Source organism: Schistocerca piceifrons, unplaced genomic scaffold (genome assembly GCF_021461385.2).
Source record: "Schistocerca piceifrons isolate TAMUIC-IGC-003096 unplaced genomic scaffold, iqSchPice1.1 HiC_scaffold_2355, whole genome shotgun sequence".
In the NCBI taxonomy this organism is placed as follows: Eukaryota; Metazoa; Arthropoda; class Insecta; order Orthoptera; family Acrididae; genus Schistocerca; species Schistocerca piceifrons.
The window spans coordinates 53,460-73,113 of NW_025728289.1; the positions used below are offsets into that span (position 1 = coordinate 53,460).

The 19,654-nt window shown below is 41.6% G+C and overlaps 1 pseudogene; it reads left to right on the forward strand.

Annotated features, from left to right (window-relative positions):
- Positions 1 to 19,202: 19,202 nt before the first annotated feature.
- On the forward strand, positions 19,203 to 19,319 carry LOC124742893 (annotated as a pseudogene).
- Positions 19,320 to 19,654: the final 335 nt, after the last annotated feature.

Consider the following 19,654-nt stretch of genomic DNA (forward strand, 5'->3'; position numbering starts at 1 on the left):
AGCCACACTTCAGTTCTTTCAGTTACGTTAAACTGTTTGCGTCCCAGCAGAGTCTAACTGACTCGAAAGAAAAACGAATGAACAATTGTCATCCCCTACAATTTAAGTTTTGCTCTCGGAAGCAATGTAACACGACGATACTCACCTGCAAGGTGTCTTCTTCTGGAGAGACGTCGTCCCACACGCGCGTCTCCTCCGTCTCCCCTGGCGCTGCTGACAGGCAGCAGAACCACTCCCTCACACGAGAAAACATCTGTGCAGAGGAGGCACCACGTGAGATGTAGTCCAGGCGATACACAGGGACAAACATTACAGCTGGTGACGTTATATTTTCAGGTACTATTTCGCTGCAAATCTTATAATATGAAATACCTCATTCATTAGGGAAATTGGGATTTTTCTGTAGTTTCTACACTGAAATTTAATAGAGAAGAATAAAATGTACATGGGATCTGTTAGAATAAGTCATTATAAGCAACACATTTTTTCACGAATCAAATATAAAGTAAGAGTCTAGATTTCTTTTCTAAAGATGTGTAGCAGGTACTTCCGCCCACCACCCTCCCCGCCCTCGTTTGGCATTGTGAGTGTTAAACGATGAATAAAATTCTCTTTCCTCTGTGTCTGTCTGTTGTCCACCATGCACAATACAAAGGCAAATCTGATATCGGAAGGGGAGCAATGACAGTTTTTGGCACAGGATTTGCAGTACACAGATCACTCACAGACAATACCTAGCATTTCATTTCAAAATCAGAAAGTTTCTTCACAACCACCTTGAAATCAGGAAACAAAATATGCACAACCATCAACCCACATTCATCGACAAACGATCACAACAGAAAGAAGCCACATAAAGTCGAAAGCTTTTCGGAAGTTCTCCTCTTGTCTGACCTGTTTATCAGCCATGTTTCACCTCCATACGTGGCTAAACTCCACACATATACTTTCAGAAAGGACACCCTGACACTTAAATTTATACTTGCTGCTAACAAACTTCACTTCTTCAGAAATGCTTTTCTTGCCATTTCCAGTCTCCCTACTTCGACCATCATCCATTATTTTGCTTCCCAAATAGCATAATTCGTCTACTACTTTAAGTGTTTCATTTCCCAATCTAATTCCCTCAGCATCACCTGATTTAATTCGATTACAATCCACTATCGTCATTTTGCTTTTGTTGTAGTTCATCTTATATCTTTTTCAAGACGCCGCACATTCCGTTCAACTGCTCTTCCAAGTCCTTTACTCTCTCAGACAGAATTATAATGTCATCGGCAAACCTCAGTTTTTTTTATTTCTTCTCCGTAGACGTTAATTCCTGCTCCCACTCTTTCTTTTGTTTCCTCTAATATTAGCTCAATATACAGGCTGAATAACATCTGGAATAAGCTACAACTCTGTCTCTCTCCCTTTCAAACCACTGCTTCCCCTTCATGCCCCTCGACTCTTACAACTGCCATCTGGTTTCACAACTAGGCAAAGAAAAAAGTAGTCAGAGTACTGATTCTCACATAGTACCCAAACGTACGAAGAAAATGGGGAACATTTTATGCATTATTGTCAAAATTTTAACATAAAAATTATGTCTCAACACTATGGGGACACCCTCCGCTGTACATTGAAAATTTCATTCTGTGAACATCCTCCTGTCTGTAGCTAAGCCATTTTTGTGCAGCATCCTTTCCTCCATGAGTGTTCGTCTTGCATGTTTCGCAGGAAGACATTTGTGAAGTTGGAAAGGTTGGAAACGAGGTTCGGGCGGAAGCAAAGCTGTGAGGACGATTCATGCGTTATGCTTGAGTAGCTAAATACTGCACGAAAGGCAAAGGTCCCGAATTAGCGTCTCAGTCTGGCGTACAGTCTTCATCTGCCAGAAAGTTTCAAGTAAAAGATTCCTCGAGTCAGACCATCACTGCAAACAGGTGAAAATTAGGCTAGTCACAAGAAACAGAAAGACAATACAGAATAAAGTTATAAGACTGCACCCAGAATACGTGTATTTAAACATTGGCAAAATTATTGAAGAATTTAATCAAAACACAACTGAAAAATCGACAGACCTCTCGAAGAAAGTTCACAAGAGGTGTGTAGTGGTCACCCTCTCTGGAAACGCAAACGTAAATAGTGGAAAGCAAATTGTGACCAGACCACTGAACAAAGAATCCTGGCGTGGAATAACGTTACAGTAGCAGTACAACGGAAACAAGTGAGGATTTCCAAAAGAGTCCAGAGAATCTTCAAAAGATACTGGAAGATTGAAAAGCGCATACGTCGATTAGATTAACTGAAATCGAGGAAGGCTTCAGAAAATAATAATATCTGAAATTCTGCAGAACATTCAGGAATATTTAAAGGGTTATCACCCTTCAAATAACTAGTTCAAAAGATCAGACAGAGCTCTAGAAACAAATGTTGAAGAAAATTACTAAATCCTCAAAAAACAATTCTTTGAACAACTCTTCAATGGCGAGAAGCCTAAAGAAAAATTAAACTTCACGAAAACAATACCAGATTTGGATTAAAAACATCTCATAACAATAGAAATGAAGAAGATTACAAACAACTAAAAAGCAACAGGGCCCATGAAGAAGATGGTACTATTACCGATATGTGGAAACTCAAATAGTAAAACATCAATAAGAACATTCATAATGTTCTAGCATGAATGTAGATTACAGATAAGATCCTACTGGAATGTAAATGCCCGTCGATTCACAAAGACTCCGTCAAGATAGACTCTAATAGTTACAGAGGTATCTCATTTATTACCAGTCAGTTACGAAACTCTTCACAAGACCTTACTCAAAATACAGGAACCGCAACTAGGATGAATACGTATTGAACAGACTTTGAGCCTCTGAACAGTTCTGAAGTTCGAAGAGACGAACTGCACTGTGATGACATTTGTCGATTTTAAGAAAGCCTACTACTCCATAGAGAGGCAGATTCTCTTTGACACATTAGGAGAATACACAGAGAAATTAGGACACCCATACAACAGACAATCAAGGACGAAACATCCAGAATATAGTTTGTGAAATTTCTCAGTACCATTCGAGGTACGCAAAGGGTTCAGACGTGATGACTGGGTGTTGTGTGATGTCCTTAGGCTAGTTAGGTTTAAGTAGTTCTAAGTTCTAGGGGACTGATGACCATAGATGTTAAGTCCCATAGTGCTCAGAGCCATTTGAACCGTTTTGAACAGAGTTCAGACAAGAAGACGGATTCATTTATCTGTATTGCATACTGTAACTGAAACAGCTCTGCACCTAAATGTCAGTTTGTGCAAAGCTGCCGTTGACTTGAACTGGAGGAAGTGAAACATTATCACCACACAGCTACCCATTAATTGCACCATTGTTGTTTCATTCTTACATTCACTTAAGAGGACACTGCAAAACTAGTATTGTAATTATATTTTGAAATAAAATATATTTCAGTACTTGTACACTTCTCGACAAACGATTACGTTTATTTGTAGCCGATAATGTCGTTTTGCTTGTAGGTCGCTGACTCCTAAGTAAACGAATTGCCTTAAGAGAGGACCAGTGAGCGTTTTTGTGTGTTTGCATTAAAACGTGGCATAAACCTTGTCTTCTTCTTGCCCTTAAGGACCAGTCTTCACATCAGGCACGCCAACGCATACGAGCTGATTACAATATAAGCGTCACGAAATATTTTGCAGAACAACTACGGACAGTGTACCGTTGATGATGAAATACGTGTGTAATAATAGACTTGTAGTGTTTTCCATTGCAAAAAGTAAGATTTCTCCAGTTTCCAGCTAAGCTTCCATTCTGCCAGTATCTACTGCTTCATACGGAACATAAAATAATGAGTAGGTATTTTGATTCTGAAATGCTGTCCATGGAAAGATGGCACATATTTTATTCTACTTCGCTTAGGACAAGATTATCGAACAATGCGAAGCAAAAGTCAAAGGGGTTCATTTAGGAAGAACACATACAAGCAAAACACTCATAAAATGTCTGGAATTCACAAATTACACAGCAGACTCAGCTATAATAGACACGAAGCAGAAGGAGCTCTGGACTACTTGCAGAAACTCCACGCCAAAACGGGTCTACACATAATGTATGAGTAAACGCAACACATGGAAGAAAATGCAACACACAAGTAATGCACACAAAACACGTTAAGGTTAGCAGACTCGAAAAATTCAAGTATCTAGGGGAATATGCACAAATAAGAGGATCACACAAGCCATCCAACATAGAAGGAACACAAACATTTCAGAAAGCGTACAACCCAATGGACGCACTAAATTAAAAGAAACATTCCAAAGACATGCCAAATTCAGGAACTACAACACAGTTGCCAGAAGCACTCTAAACATTAGAAACGTTCACTGTCTGATCAGAGAGACTGAGAGATAGAACATAAAATTCTCAGAAATATTTTTGAAGCAATACACGTTATTTTGATAAAGAAAGTGATCAAGGAATTGTAAGAACATACAGACAGACTCATAGTCACAATCGTAAAACGCCTACTGACATTGCACGGACACACACATTAATCAGCAACAAGATACTCATGAAGAGTGTTTTTGATGCAGTAAACATCTCAACCGCAAACGCAGTTGCTTTCAACAAGTAGAAGAAGACCGAAATCAAAAAGAAATCAATGGGGAAAGTAAAAATGAAAGAGTCAAAATCAGAAACAAAATTATGAACTCTTAATTTTAAATAAAATAAAGGAAAAAAACAGAGGGAAATCTGGAGGAAACAAAGAAAAGAAGAACACAGTCAAAGAATGAAGAAACTTTTGGAAGAGAAAAAAGAAACAAGAAAAATTGGAAAATCTAGTAACAACGTAGTTAAAACAGTTTCTTAGAGGGAAAAACGTGTAGTAATTGCAATAAATGCAATATTCATGTTGGCAAATGGATTTATTATTTCCAAATCAATTCAAATTGTAAAATGTTCACCATGAATATTCCAGTTTTGGCATACGAAGACTAATGTTTGCCAGTGGAGTAGGACTTTATTTAGCACACACTAATCGCGATATAATTTTACACATTTTACGATTTTAATTGTTAACGCGTGTTTCATGTGTATCTGAAACGAAAAGCTGTGTAGTAGTAGCAGCTTATCGCAGTCAGGCAAACATGTGAAACATTTGTTAAGTCAGTTGTTTGAAAAGTAAGTATTTAGACTCAACACTGACATTCGGAACTGTAAAATTTTGTATTCTACCGGAAGTAGGTGTTTCAGATTGCGTACGAACATAAGGGTAGCAAAGAGAAAGAAACTGATGATTTCGAGGAAATTAGTGATCAAATTGTGACTCTGTTTTTTTGACGTGTATTGCTGTGCATCTCGTGATTTAGTGAATTTTAACCACTGTTGTATAAATACACACAGATCCACCGTAAAGTTAGGAATGCGTCGCCACCGACTAGACATTTCGTAGTGAATTTCGGAGCTACATATTTGGCGCTGTATGTTTTGATATATTCCCCGTTACAGGCATGCATACGAAAGAACATGTGAGGTACGAATATGACACTTATATAGGAGTAACAAAAGATTTGTAGTCATTTCCACTGCAGACGGTTAGATTTTGCCAGTTTCAAGCTGAGTAATCGTACCTACTCTGTCTTCAAGTGCAAAATGAAATAATGGGTATATAATGGAATGCACTCCGTAATTTCTGTTTGGAAAATTAATATCCCCTTTTAAACTATTTCTAGCTATTCTTTTTTCATTGCCTGTTATTTCTCGAGTCACTTTCTAAATGTTGTATCCATTGGCATGATTTTATCATTAGGAATTGCAACATATTTTATTGGATGAGATACATGGACGATATCCACAACCAAAAATCAGTCTGCTGGATGAAGCTATAAACACAACACACAGACAAAATTCACAGTAGAGGAAGAACATTACACCCAAACAAAATTTTTTGTTTATAACCATAAAAAAAGAAAAGAAAAAACAGTATAGCTTTGAAATTTACCGTAAACCTATATCTACCATAAAGTACGTCTATACCAACTACAATGTAACATATGCTATGAAAGGTACACTATGTGACCAAATGTATCTGGACACCCACAAAAACATACGTTTTTCACAGTAGGTGCAGTGCTGCCACCTACTGCCAGGTACTCCATATCAGCGACCTCAGTAGTCATTAGACATCGTTAGAGAGCAAAATGGGCGCTCCGCGGAACTCACGGACGTCGAACTTGGTCAGGTGATTGGGTGTCACTTGTATTATACGTCTGTATGCGAGATTTCCACACTCCGTCCGATGTGGTAGTGAAGTGGAAACATGAAGGGACACGTACAGCACAAAAGCGTAGAGGCCGACCTCGTCTGTTGGCTGACAGAGACCACTAACAGTTGAAGATGGACGTAATGTGTAATAGGCAGACATCTATCCAGACCATCACACAGGAATTCCAAACCGCTTCAGGATCCACTGCAAGTATTATGACAGTTCTGCGGGTGGTGGGAAAACTTGGCTGCTCATATGCCACACATCACGCCGGTAAATGCCAAACGACGCCTCGCTCTGTGCAAAGAGTGTAAACATTGGACGATTGAACAGTGCAAAAACGTTGTGTGGAATGACGATTCACGGTACAGAATGTGGCGATCCAATGGCAGGGTGTGGATATGGCGAATGCCCGGTGAACGTCATCTGCCAAGGTGTGTAGTGCCAGCAGTAAAATTAGGAGGCGGTGGTGTTATGGTGCGGTCGTGTTTTTTGTGGAGGAGGCTTGCACCCGTTGTTGTTTAGCGTGGAGCTATCACAGCACAGGGCTACATTGATGCTTTAAGCACCTTCTTGCTTCTCACTGTTGAAGAGCAATTCGGGGATGGCGACTGCATCTTTCAACATGATCAAGGACATTTTCATAGTTTACGGCCTGTGGTTACACAACAATAACATCCCTGTAATGGACTAGCCTGCACAGAGTCCTGACCTGAATCCTATAGAACACTTCTGGGATGTTTTGGAATGCCAACTTCGTGCCAGGCCCCACCGACCGACATCGATATCTCTTCTCAGTGCAGCACTCCGTGAAGAATGGGGTGCCATTCCCCAAGAGACCTTGCAGCACCTGATTGAACGTATGCCTGCGAGAGAGGAAGCTTTCATCAAGGCTAAGGGTGGCCCAACACCATACTGAATTCCAGGATGACCACGAACTTACAAGTCATTTTCAGGCAGGAGGCCGGATACGTTTGATCACACAGTGTATGAGGGCAAACCAGCAGAACATTTTACACTTGGCACAAAGAATATATCAGTGCATGGAAATATCGGACAAACCATTAAGCTTTTGCAGAACATTTAAGAGAAAATAGTCACCAATTTACTACAAGAGAGAAAGACATGAAAAAAGTCAGAATAAATAATGAAAGACGCGCTAAACGTTAGAAGATAATTATCACATAGACAAAACAAAGACTGAAATGAAGCTACCACTAAATTACCGTGTGGATATGACTAACCACTCACTGTTTAGACTGACTGATCATATAACAGACAGAAATTTCCAATGAATGATCACAAATTCCACTTCCCTCCTACGTATGGTAAAATTAAAATGGAAAATAAAAATAAAAAATTTAATTAAAGAAAAATATAAATATTAAAAACAAAAATATTTACTAATGCAGGAAATTGGTAAATAAGAAAATAAGAATAAAATGCGTAGAAAGACATATACACACAAACACACCAAACTCACATCAACATACATACAGTCAAACAAAAAAAATGGAAACAAAAAAAATTGAGATATTTGGCAATGCTTACGGGAAGCAGCTACACTCTAGAGATGGATATCGACAGTTACAAGGCTGTAAGTCGAAAACAGAGTGACCGCTAGGAAAACCGCAAAAATATACACTAGTTTTTCGCCTGAGAGAAAGCTGTTTCGTCAACAAACAATGATTTGGGCATTGAAATATCAGTGCCTTTCCATTTTACTGTAAAAGTTTCAATGAACTGTTTCAAATTTGTACTTAACCCATTTGTACAAACAAAAACCTAAATGTGCAAACGAAAAAATCGTTCCTGTAATATTTCATGACACCCGCTGCGGATGGATTGTAAATAAGGCGAAACCTGTCTGGGTGCATACGATACATAAAAAAAAAAACTTAACGTGCTGCAAGCTATAGGTGTTTTTCTTCCAGACGGCTGTAATTCGCATCAAAATGTGCATAAATGGCCTCCACAAGAAAACTGATTTAGTCATTGCTTAGAGTGAGTCTCTGGTAGCGTCAGGCAGGGCGCGAGTTCGCCGACAAAAACGATTGTGCTTCCCCGGTACCGTTCCACGTTTCTAAGAGCTTTAATTGTGCAGCCAATTCCGAAGTCATTGTCAATAGGAACTCCTACAGTAGTTTGTACAGCCCTCCCGACCACGTTTTAATATCTGCATAAACGCAACCTTTTTTTCCTTCGTGCTTTGAACCATTCGTGTAAATCTTTTTGAGGTTCCTCCTGCATTAAGTTCATAAAGGATGTCATTTTAGTTATCAGAATTTAACAACATTGCGTGGTGTACATAGATGGAAGAGTCCGTTCAAAAATTTACATGATAACAGCATAAATCTCACACCTGTATGGATCCGTCAGTATACCGTTTAATTTGTACACACTCTTGAACTTCTGGCGGAAGAACTTGAAACTTAAGCCTGGTAGGTACAACAAACGTTCCCGTGATTCTAGAAATGCATTCACACAGATCAGTCTAGTTCTCTCGTGCAATCGTGCCACTTCATCGGCTTCCGAGACTAATTTAGGGTTGGTTTAGCAGCGATAAATACGGTCCTAATCGAAATAATCTATCATCAATCATTGGTAGAGCTTTTGGATTCAGGACTTCCTTGCTGACAGAACTCAATAAGTCGCTCCTGACAGGAAAATATTGACCGTTTTAAAGGCAATTTCTGGGGTATCCTAAGCAAGCGTGATGGGAACTTTACTGTTTACAGCGTGTATAAATTATCTAGCAGAAAACATTGGAAGCTCTTAAGACTGTTCGCAGAAGATGAGGTTGTCTATAAGATAGTAACAATGCCCGAAGATAGCGCTCATTTAAAAAATTACCTGCAGAAGATTGATGAATTTTGCAGGCTCTAGCAGTTGAGCCTGAACGTAAATAAATGTAGCATATGGCGCATACGGAGGAAAATAATCCACTACTGCACTCTTCACCAAATGTAACTCACGGGGTAAGGAAATGGCTTACAAACAAGGCACTTCTTGGACAAAGCCACAAGTATCATTCATCAATGTGGGATACCTACCAGGCCGGACTGATAGGAGAGATAGACAAGATCCAACGAAGAGCTGCGCGCTTTGTCATGGATTCGTTTTCTCGACGCGAAAGAGTTACAGAGATACTCAACAAACCCCATTGGCAGTCGCTACAAGTCAAGAGTTGTGCATCAAGGAGAGGGTTTCTATTGACATTTCGTGGGAGCATTTTTGGAAAAAGTCGGGCAACACACGATTTCTCCTACATATAGCTCACGAAAAGACCAGGACTTGAAAATTTGATACATTACAACTAATTCTGAGACTTAACGACATTAGTTCTTCCCATGGACCAATCGTGAGTGGAAAAGGGAAGGGGAGCGTCAGTTAATACTGCCAGAAGTACCCTCCGCCACACAAGGTTACGTGGTTTGCAGGGTGACGTAAATTATCATCAGTGTTCCACATGTAGCTGCGTACTGCACCCACAGCTGCATCTATATTTCCACAGGCCACCTTACGGTGTGTGGCCGAGGGTACACTGGCTACCACTGTGATTTTCCCCTTCTTCTGTTCCAGTCGCGAACGGTTCGTGGGAAGAACGATAGCTGGTAACACTCTCTGTATGGGCTTGAATCCATCTAATTTTACCCTCGTGGTCTTTTGGCGAGATACACGTAGCTGGTAGCAATATCTTGTAGGTCGACTCTTTCAGGGGCATACGTTCCTGCAACTTTAAAATTAAAGGAGACGGTTTTCCAGGACGCTTTCCTTGCAATCTTCGTACATCCATAGTTGATATGGAGGACAGTGGGACGTCAGCTAATATAAATTTATATTAAAAATGAAGTAATTCCTCCAGCTGTATTTAAGGTATCGATTTTATTTTGGCAACTAGTTTCCTTGTTGTAACAACGTCATCTTGAAACCCATACACTTGTTGACGTCAACTGCGTGCGGTGGCCACTGGCGTTGGCTGAGCATTTCTGGTAGTCTTTCGCGCTTACTATGTGAACCCTTCAGGAAATACGCTGCTCTTCTTTCCATTGCTCGAACGACTGTTTTGTAAGCTACTTCCTTTGATGACGGACGAAAGCTCCTGGCGGATCTTACAATGAATAATTGTATGAAATCTGCCTTACCCGCCTTTGGTTTTATGACGTCTTTCCATATTAAATGGCTCCCTTACTCGTACTCATAGACATTTATCGATGTTACTCCCTCCAGCGATTGTCCTCCAATTGCACACAATCATGGGTCTTTATGCCTGTTTATGCACTTCCTGCTCCAAGTGTCGATTCTCTGCAGGTCTTTCTGCATTTCGCTACTGTTTTCTACTTTTATGGCTTCTCTTATAACATCATAAGCGAAAAGCCGTATGGAACTTCCGACGTCATCCGCTAGGTCGTTTATAAGGACGATTCCCAAATTTAAGAACGAAAATAACTTTCGCAATATGATTCACTGCCAACCAATATTCCTCAATGAAAATTGAACCGTCCGTAGAAGTAACCGTACAGTACAACATAAAAGGTAACTAAAAATAGTTCGCAATAAGGCGAAAAGAAATTACACCTTTATTCAAAGTCAATAATTACACTGAAGTCATCGCGATGTATGATAGCCCGTTAGAGATTACAACAGGAGGTACTTGGTTATTAATAGGTCGTGTGATCAGGATGGAGGTAATGCACGATGTGCAATGTGCTACCACCTGGCCACAGCGTTGGTAAGAAGTCTCTGTGGTGTGGTGCTTCATTCGTAAGCCAGCGCGGATGACAAGTGCTGGGTGGTCGTTGTTTTATGTCGTTGTGCAGCAGTACGTCTCCCACGCAGCCCACACATGATCGATAGGTTTTCAATAGAGGGAATGGTAACTAAACCAGACCATTCGCCGAATAAACTCTCGCTCCGAGAGTTCCTCCACCTGCATTGCTCGATACGGTTGGCATTGTCATCCACTAAAAAGGGAAAGGACCCAGTGTTTCCCTAAAAAGACAAACATGGGGAAAGAGTATATTCTCACAGTAACGTTGACCGTTGAGTGTACCATGTTGAAAGATTTGCGATGGTGACAGGACACCAGGGACTGCACCAACTATGAATAGGGTCGCTTGCTCTTTTCGGATGCTAGCAGAGTTACTAATTCTCGACGTTCCCTCATATGGCGAGAGGTGGCATCACGTAATTCATACAGGAACACTGTCGAACATGAACGTTTTGGAGGTCCAGACAGTGTGGTGTGAGGAGTCATAATGACGCAGGGACCAAAAAGAGAAACCCCGTAACCTTTGAAAATTACAATAAAATAAACATCCTTAGCTGCTTACATGCGTTGACGGGGACAGATGAAAATGTGTTCCCCGACCGGGACCTGAACCCGGGATCTCCTGCTTGCATGGCAGACGCTCTATCCAACAGAACCTCTTTGTTCTCGGTGGCTCAGATGGATAGAGCGTGTGCCATGTAAGTAGGAGATCCCTGGTTCGAGTCCCGGTCGGGGCACACATTTTCATCTGTCCCCGTTGACGTATGTCAATGCCTGTAAGCAGCTAAGGGTGTTAATTTCATTGTAATTTCATTCTAACGAGCATCATGGTCACCGATGGTATCAGTTCTTCCGGACATGCCCGAAAGAACAGATACCATCATAGTATATACCTTTGAAAATGGTACAGTCCCTGCTCAACGTAATTGTAGCACTGTACTTCTTTCCTATGTGCGCATTTTTGGGGTGCATTGCGCTCTCACTTCATATTTAGGTTTCCGTATCACAATCTATAGCAATGTATTCCTTATAGGATCACTTTATAGTGCGTTGCCTGCGTGTATGCTTGTACATCAATTAAAACCACTTTCTCCCAGGAACGCGTAGTGGTGTGAAGTTAAAATTTGTCAGATACCAAAGTCTGCTGTTCCTTGGAAGTGTAAGTAATTTAAGCTTCTGAGTCAATGTGATCAAAACATATGGCCGTATATGACACATATTTTGATTCTCGTAAGCTCTTTCATCAAAACCTACGGTGAACTATCTACATTCTGTTGACCCTGGACGGTTAGCGGTAAAAGGCATGCTTGGAAACAAAGAGCTATTGGGAACTAAACTCGTAAGGATCACGGATTTTTCAGTTTTCGTTTTAACCTAATCTTTAGCTCTCAAAAATATGTGGTGTCGCCAGAAACAACACGTGGTTCGGCCTACACGTTAGACTGCACGTCTCCATTCCAGGGTTTCATAACTGGTGTCGGTTGAGGACACGCAACTCGCCCAATAGAACGACTTGCACCAAGTCAATGAGCAACGCCAAATTATTATTATTATTATTATTATCTGTATACATAATTAAGTCTGTACGAATCTCTAAGTGCCCGACACTTAACTGCACTTATCAAGGTTTTTTATTTTATACGTATATAACAATGTGCGACCACGTCGAAAAGGGCAGGTGGGGGAGAGAATATTCGGCGAATGTACTTAACTTCACGGTCGCCCCGACTTAGATCTCTTCGAGAACGTGCGAGGAGTGTTGCAGAGTTATACCGCAGCACGTCCGTATACACCAACGGCGGTTCAGCAGAAATGGATCGTGCTAAGACAAGAATTCCTTACCAGTTTAGGGGCCTGGATGGGAACACGCCTCTCAGCATGCATTACTGTCCATGGTGATCACACAAGCTGTTAAGAACGATGTCCCGCCTTTTCTAAAGTTCAGGTGACCATCACAAATCGTGGTGATATCAGTGAAATTTTAGTCTTTGACTAAAAGTGCAATTCATGTTGGTCTCACTGCATATTTCTTGTTGTTACCTTCTGGACTGTCCTGTCCTGTAGCTGTTATTTCTATGTACGGTCAAATTTTCACCAAGGGATGTTTCCTGTAATGACTCATCGTGCGAACTTTACTTTCGTCCTTCAGTTTTACACAGCACTGTACATATTCTGAAAAGTAAAGGCCCAATAGCACTTCCATGGTTTACGCCGTAATTTCTGTGCGCTAAAAATTCTTCAGTCTTATTACACAGTTGGTCTGATATTCCGTAGACTCGTAATTTTTTCATCAGGTTGCCGTGCGGAACTGAATGGTACACCATATGAATTTGGGAGGCGATGTATACTTCATTATTGGCTCGTGGACGAACAGAGCAAGGTGTGTTGTTTTAGGTATCCATGCTGATACCTACAGAGCAGATTTGCAGTCTCCAGAAATATCACAACAAACGATCATGAAACATGTTCCAAAACACTACAGCAAACCGACGTCAGAGGTGTGGGCCTATAAATATCACAACAAACGATCATGAAACATGTTCCAAAACACTACAGCAGACCGACGTCAGAGGTGTGGGCCTATAATTTGATGCGTCAGTTCGATGACCCTTCTTGAAAACGGGAATGACTTTCGTTTTCTCCCAGTCAATAGGAATGCTCCGCTCCTCCAGCAAGCGACAGTACACAGCCGCTAGGAGGGGAGCAACTTCTCTCGCGTACTCTATGTAGAAACATTTTGGAATCCCGTCAGGTCCAGGGCTTTCCCCCTGATGAGTGATTTCAGGTTGATTTGACGTTCGTGTGACGATTCAGAGGAGGGACAATAGTCCAGTCTTCCTCAGAGAAACAGTTTTGACGAAAGGACTTCTGGTAATTTGGCTTTCCTTGTGGCGTCCCCCATTTCGATATCATTATTATCAGGGAGCATCTGGACTGGTGACTCCGATTCGTATGTTTTTGTCAAGTCGGTGGATAAAATTTTATTTTCGAGTTCGTTGAACGCTTCAAGCGTACCTCTCCTTAAGTTACTTATGGCTTCGTTTAGGTTTCGTTTGTCCGCGAGGCTTTGCCTACGTTTCAATTTGCAGTAGGGTTCTCTTCCCTTTAATAGGAATTTCTGTCATAGCTGTCGAACAAAGTCGCGTCTTTTCCATTCCTCACAAGTTTGATCGACAAATATGTTTTTAAAGCGTATTGAACAATTCTCTTGAACTCTATATATTGATGCTCAACATTATCGGTACTGGATATGTAATTTCCACGTTGACCGATTTTAGAATCCTATACAGTGGTGCTGCAGCGGCCTTATCATCACTGTTTTCCTGATCAACTAAGACAGAAAGTTCTCTGCTCTTGGTGACCCGGAAATTATCCTTAATTTATGAGCATGGGTGTAATTTTAAGTGTAAGTATCAAAATGATTGATTGTATTAACATTGCTCTAGTGTTTTTATTGCCAACGAAAAAGCATTTAAAAAGACAACCCAAAAGGAATTACTCCGAGTCGCAAGCGATACAATGGTTGGCAGAAAATGCATCAAAATTATAGTGGAATGACGGAATTTGAAATAATACAGTAATTTAGGCAATGATGCCCTCTGCTACCTACTCGCCTTTTTTACTTATGATTAACAAATTCCACATATTTCTTGTCAACACATTTAAAAAAAATAATACTACTATAGACTTAGCTCTATTCGGAGACCGCCGAATTATTTTGTTTGGAACCCAAGGAGGTCTATAATGTTGGTTGCTTGTGAAAATATTGTATGCCTCATCATAACTTCCTTAAAGACGTTTGTTAACGCACTTCACACATTATAGCGCTGGTAAGACATGTCGTGGCGACATGAACTCACCGGTTAGGAAACTACGCAGCTACGGGTAGGGACAAACGTCTTCGTAGTGTCTAAGGAGTCGAGCACGCGTGAAACCGTTGATGGCGATCCGTGACCTTCACTCCAACAACTTTTCTCACAATATTAAAAAATAACATAACTCCGAACCCAGGTTCACGTGAAATCCTCACCACCACGTAAGCAGATTTACACATGGAACATTAAAATCAGTTTTGGCAACGAGAACATGCCCACTAATGTGGTAATCAAGAAAATTTAATGGGCGCGTTTGCAAAGACGGCAAGGAAGCCACGATAACTGTAACGCAAAAGTTGGACGGGAGAAAAAACACTTCGGTTCAACTCAGCATGGCTCTAAGCAGCGGGAAAACTACCACTTCACAGATAGCAGAAAATGGCAATATCTCGATGCAACGAAGGTCACAGATATTAACTATTTATCATCGACCAGGGAGAATGTCTAGTGACAGTTTGGCAACGTGAAATGGTTAAAGAGGAATTTGCGATACTAATATAGAGGCATCTTTGACCTGTGACTTAATACTAATGCTTTCCTTGACATCATGCCTTGGAGTACATTTCGAATTTAATTGTTCTACACTAATTTTCGATTTCATATTTTTGCTGGTTTCGAGATAAATTATTTTTCACTCTGCGAGGTGTCTCTGGAACAATACTGCTGTGTGGTAGAAATCTGTATCGTTGTAAAGCTTTCGTAGAGATACTCGATTCGTCCTCTCCCTCTCTCTCCCTCGTGTTATTAATTTACAGCTGAGTATTGTATTTCTAACTGGTTTTATCTTTCACTACTTAATTCACTGAGCCGACAAAAGACATGCGATAGTGATATGGACATATACAGATCGCTGTGGAATCAATAGTATCGCGTACGAAAGATACAAAAGCGCAGTGAGTTGGCAGAGCTGTCATTTGTAGTAAGGTGATACATGTGAAAAAGTTTCCGACGAGATTATGGACGCACGATCAGAATTAACAGACCTTGAACGAGGAATGTTAGCTGGTACTAGATGCATGCGGCATTCCTCTTCGGAAATCAGGGAATTCGGTTTTCCGAGATCCAAAGTGTGAGGAGTGTGCCGTGTATACCAAATTTCAAACATTACGTCTCAGCAAGGACAACGGAGTGGCCGACATCCCTTCACTTAACGACCGAGAGCAGCAGCGTTTGTGAATGGTTGTCAGTGCTAATAGTAAAGCGACAGCGCGCGAAGTAACACCAGAAATCAATGTGGGACGTAGGACGAACGTATCCATTAGGACAGAGCCGCGAAATTTGGCGTTAATGGTCTGTGGTAGCAAACGACAGACGCGACTGCCTTCGCTAACAGCGCTACGATGGCTGAAGTGCCTGTTCTGGGCTCGTGGTCATAACTGTTAGATCCCAGACGACTGGAAAACTATGGCGAGCTCACATGAGTCCCGATTTCAGTTGGCAAGAGCTGATCGTAGGGTTTGAGTATGACGGGAAGCCCACGAGGGCATGGACCCAAGTTATCAACAAGGCACTGTGTAAGCTTATTGTAGATCCATTAAGGTGTGGGTTGTGTTTACATGGAATGTACAGGACTCTCTGGTCTAGTTGAACCGATCACTGACTGAAAATGGCCACCGCTCGGCTTTCTGGAGACCATTTACAGCCATTCATATACTTTATTTCTATGGATGGCTGGGCGCCGTGTCACCGGCTCAGAACGGATTACGATTAGATTGAAGAACATTCTGGATAATGAGGTTAGTTCATGCAAAAATTTCTGCGTCGCAACACTTCCGCAATTATGGGCGGCTGCAGAGGTAACATGACTCAATATTACTGTACGGGACTTCCAACGGCTTCTTGAGTCCACACCACGCCGAACTACTGCACTATGCCGTGCAAAAGAATGTCCGACACGATATTAGGAGGTATCTCTCGAATTTTGTCACCTCAATGTACAATTCACGTAATGAAAACTTCCTCGTTCATTAATAGTTAAGTACGTTGCCATAAATGTCATGTTGTGTTGAATACCTAGTGTGACGCATAGCCGCCTTGCTCCTTATACCGCTGGTCGATAAAATGACAATCCCACAATCCCTATTAAACGTCTGACTGTCTTTGAGAATACTCAAATTCACTTCATACGCACCGTCACATATTCAATAAGCAAGTCTCAAAAATTAAAGCAACGGAGACTTCAGCTGCGTGAGAAGTTACTAAGAAGCGCTAGAATGCGAAAATCTGACTCAAAAGTATACTGTCATTGAGAAACCAGTTACCAACCAGGTATCTGCAACTTGTATCAGCATCCGGAAACGTACCTTAATATACCGGTACCAGTTTCCTATACACATAATGAAACGGAAGTGTCTACGTTGATCGGATTGTCATTAAATATCTCGTGCTACTAGATGAATAAAGAGTGACACCAAGTTGATGGATCATACCTCTTAGCACTGATGCTTCCGGTGCCCCCAAAGCTGGAGCTAAGGCTTCTTGCGAAGCTCACAGGCCCGAAATGAGCTTTTGGCAGCGGCTGTTGTGCTGTAAAGAAAACTCTATCACTTCAAAAACGAAAATAGATAGTTTCTTCTGGGTTTCAATAAGCGCGCGATTTCGTAACGACACTATTATAGCTTCGGCAGAAATCGTAGTGATGCTAGGCAACGACACAGGTCCCTCCCAACGACCATCCATAGTTAGGAACGTTCCCAGGGATAGTTACTAAGCAAAACCGCCGCGAATTACACAGAACACTCCGCAGTCTTTTAGCTTTAGCATTATGCAGGCATTTTGTATTTGTTATGGTTTATAAAGATAAAACATATAAGTACGCAGATATAATTATGCACGCATATTGTGACGTTGGTTCTTACGTTACGTCCTATTGACAGATCTGGCGTCATTAAAGGGAGCGAGTTTTTGCATTAAAATTAGTTACAAGTGAGTAAGCAAATTACCTAACTAACGTGCTACTGGAAATATCTAAATGACAACAACATTTATGTTCACAAAGAAGGTAGAGGTAAAAGTTAGTAGAAGTTCTTGCGTCTGTAAAATGTCGATGCGCGAAGCGTCGACTACCAGCCTCATGCGTTAGCAAAAGATATTGCCGAGCACTCGAGCAAATTCTGGTCATACGTAAAATCGCTAAGCCGTTCAAGGCTTGTATCCTGTCAGTCGTTGATCTGTCTGGTGCGGCAGCAGAAGATAGTAAAAGGGAGAGTAGTGCAAACATCCAGCAGGTAGCCCAGCGCATAAACTCTCGTATGGTGGTCATAGTAATAAGCGCTTCTGTCGTAGAGAAACAGTTGCAAGAGATGTAAGCAAATAAGACTCAAGATCCGGACGAATGCCAATTCAGTTGAACAAAGAGTACTTAACAGCACAGACGCCATACTATCACGAATCACATTTATCACGAATGTTTCACACGGTGACAGTCCTAAGCGATGGAAATATCGCGGTTGGCGTCTAAATATACGAAGGGTAAAAGACCGAACCCGCCGTATTAGAGACCAATATCCTTAATATCGACCGAGCGAGGTGGCGCACACGGGACTTGCATTCGTGAGGACGACGGTTCAAACCCGTGTCCGGCCATCCTCATTTAGGTTTTCTGTGATTTCCCTAAATTGCTTCAGGCAGGTGCCGGGATGTTTCCATTGAAAGGGCACGGCCGATATCCTTCTCTATCCTTCCCTAAACCGATGAGACTGATAAACTCGCTGTCTGGTCTCTGCCAGGAAATCAACCCCCCCTTAATATCGATTATCTGCAGAATTTGAGAACATATTTTTTATTCGAATAAAACATATTGCCTTGAAATGAAAAAGCTCCTGTCCAAGAATCAGTATGACTTTAGAAAAGATTGTTCGTGCGGAACTTAGCTTACCTTTTCCGATATGATATCCTGCGAACCGTGGATCAACAACAACTGGCAGATTCCATATTCCTAGACTTCCGATAAGTGTTTTGCTCAGTGCCCCACTGCGGTCTGTTAAAGAAGATACGAGCATACGGCTTAGGTACCCAGGTACGTGAGAAGCTCGAAGACTTCGTAAGACGCAGAAACTATACCTTCTCCTCTAGACAAATGTTCAGCAGAGCCAAGGTCATCGTCGGGAGTGCCCCAGGAAAGTGAGATAGAGCCGCCTTTACTTATGCACACATAATGCTCTCACGGAAAGGGTGACCAGCAATCTGCGGCTGTTTTCTGATGATGCTGTGGCATACTGAGTGATGCCGTCGCTGAGAGACAGTTGGAGGATACAGACTAACATTGTCATAATGTTTTGTTTGTGTGATGGAAAAATGTGGGCAACGGCCTTGCCGCAGTGGACGCACCAGTTCCCGTGAGATCACCGAAGTTAAGCGCTGTTGGACGTGGCCGGCAGTTGGATGGGTGACCATCCAGCCGCCATGCGCTGTTGCCGTTTTTAGGTGTGTACTCAGCCTTGTGATGCCAATTGAGGAGCTACTCGACCCGATAGTAGTGGCCTCGGTCAAGAATACCATCATAACGACCGGGAGAGCGGTGTGCTGACCCCACGCCCCTCCAATCTGCATCCTCCTCTGAGGATGACACGGCGGTCGGATGGTCCCGATAGGCCACTCGTGGCCTGAAGACGGAGTGTTGGAAAATGTAGAAAATGTAGGTTAAAGTGTGTGAACAAGAAAAACAATTCCGCACTGATCGAATACAGCATTAGTAGTGTGCTGAATTACGTTCATTCATCATCTAGGCGTAACGTTGTAAAGCAGCATGAAA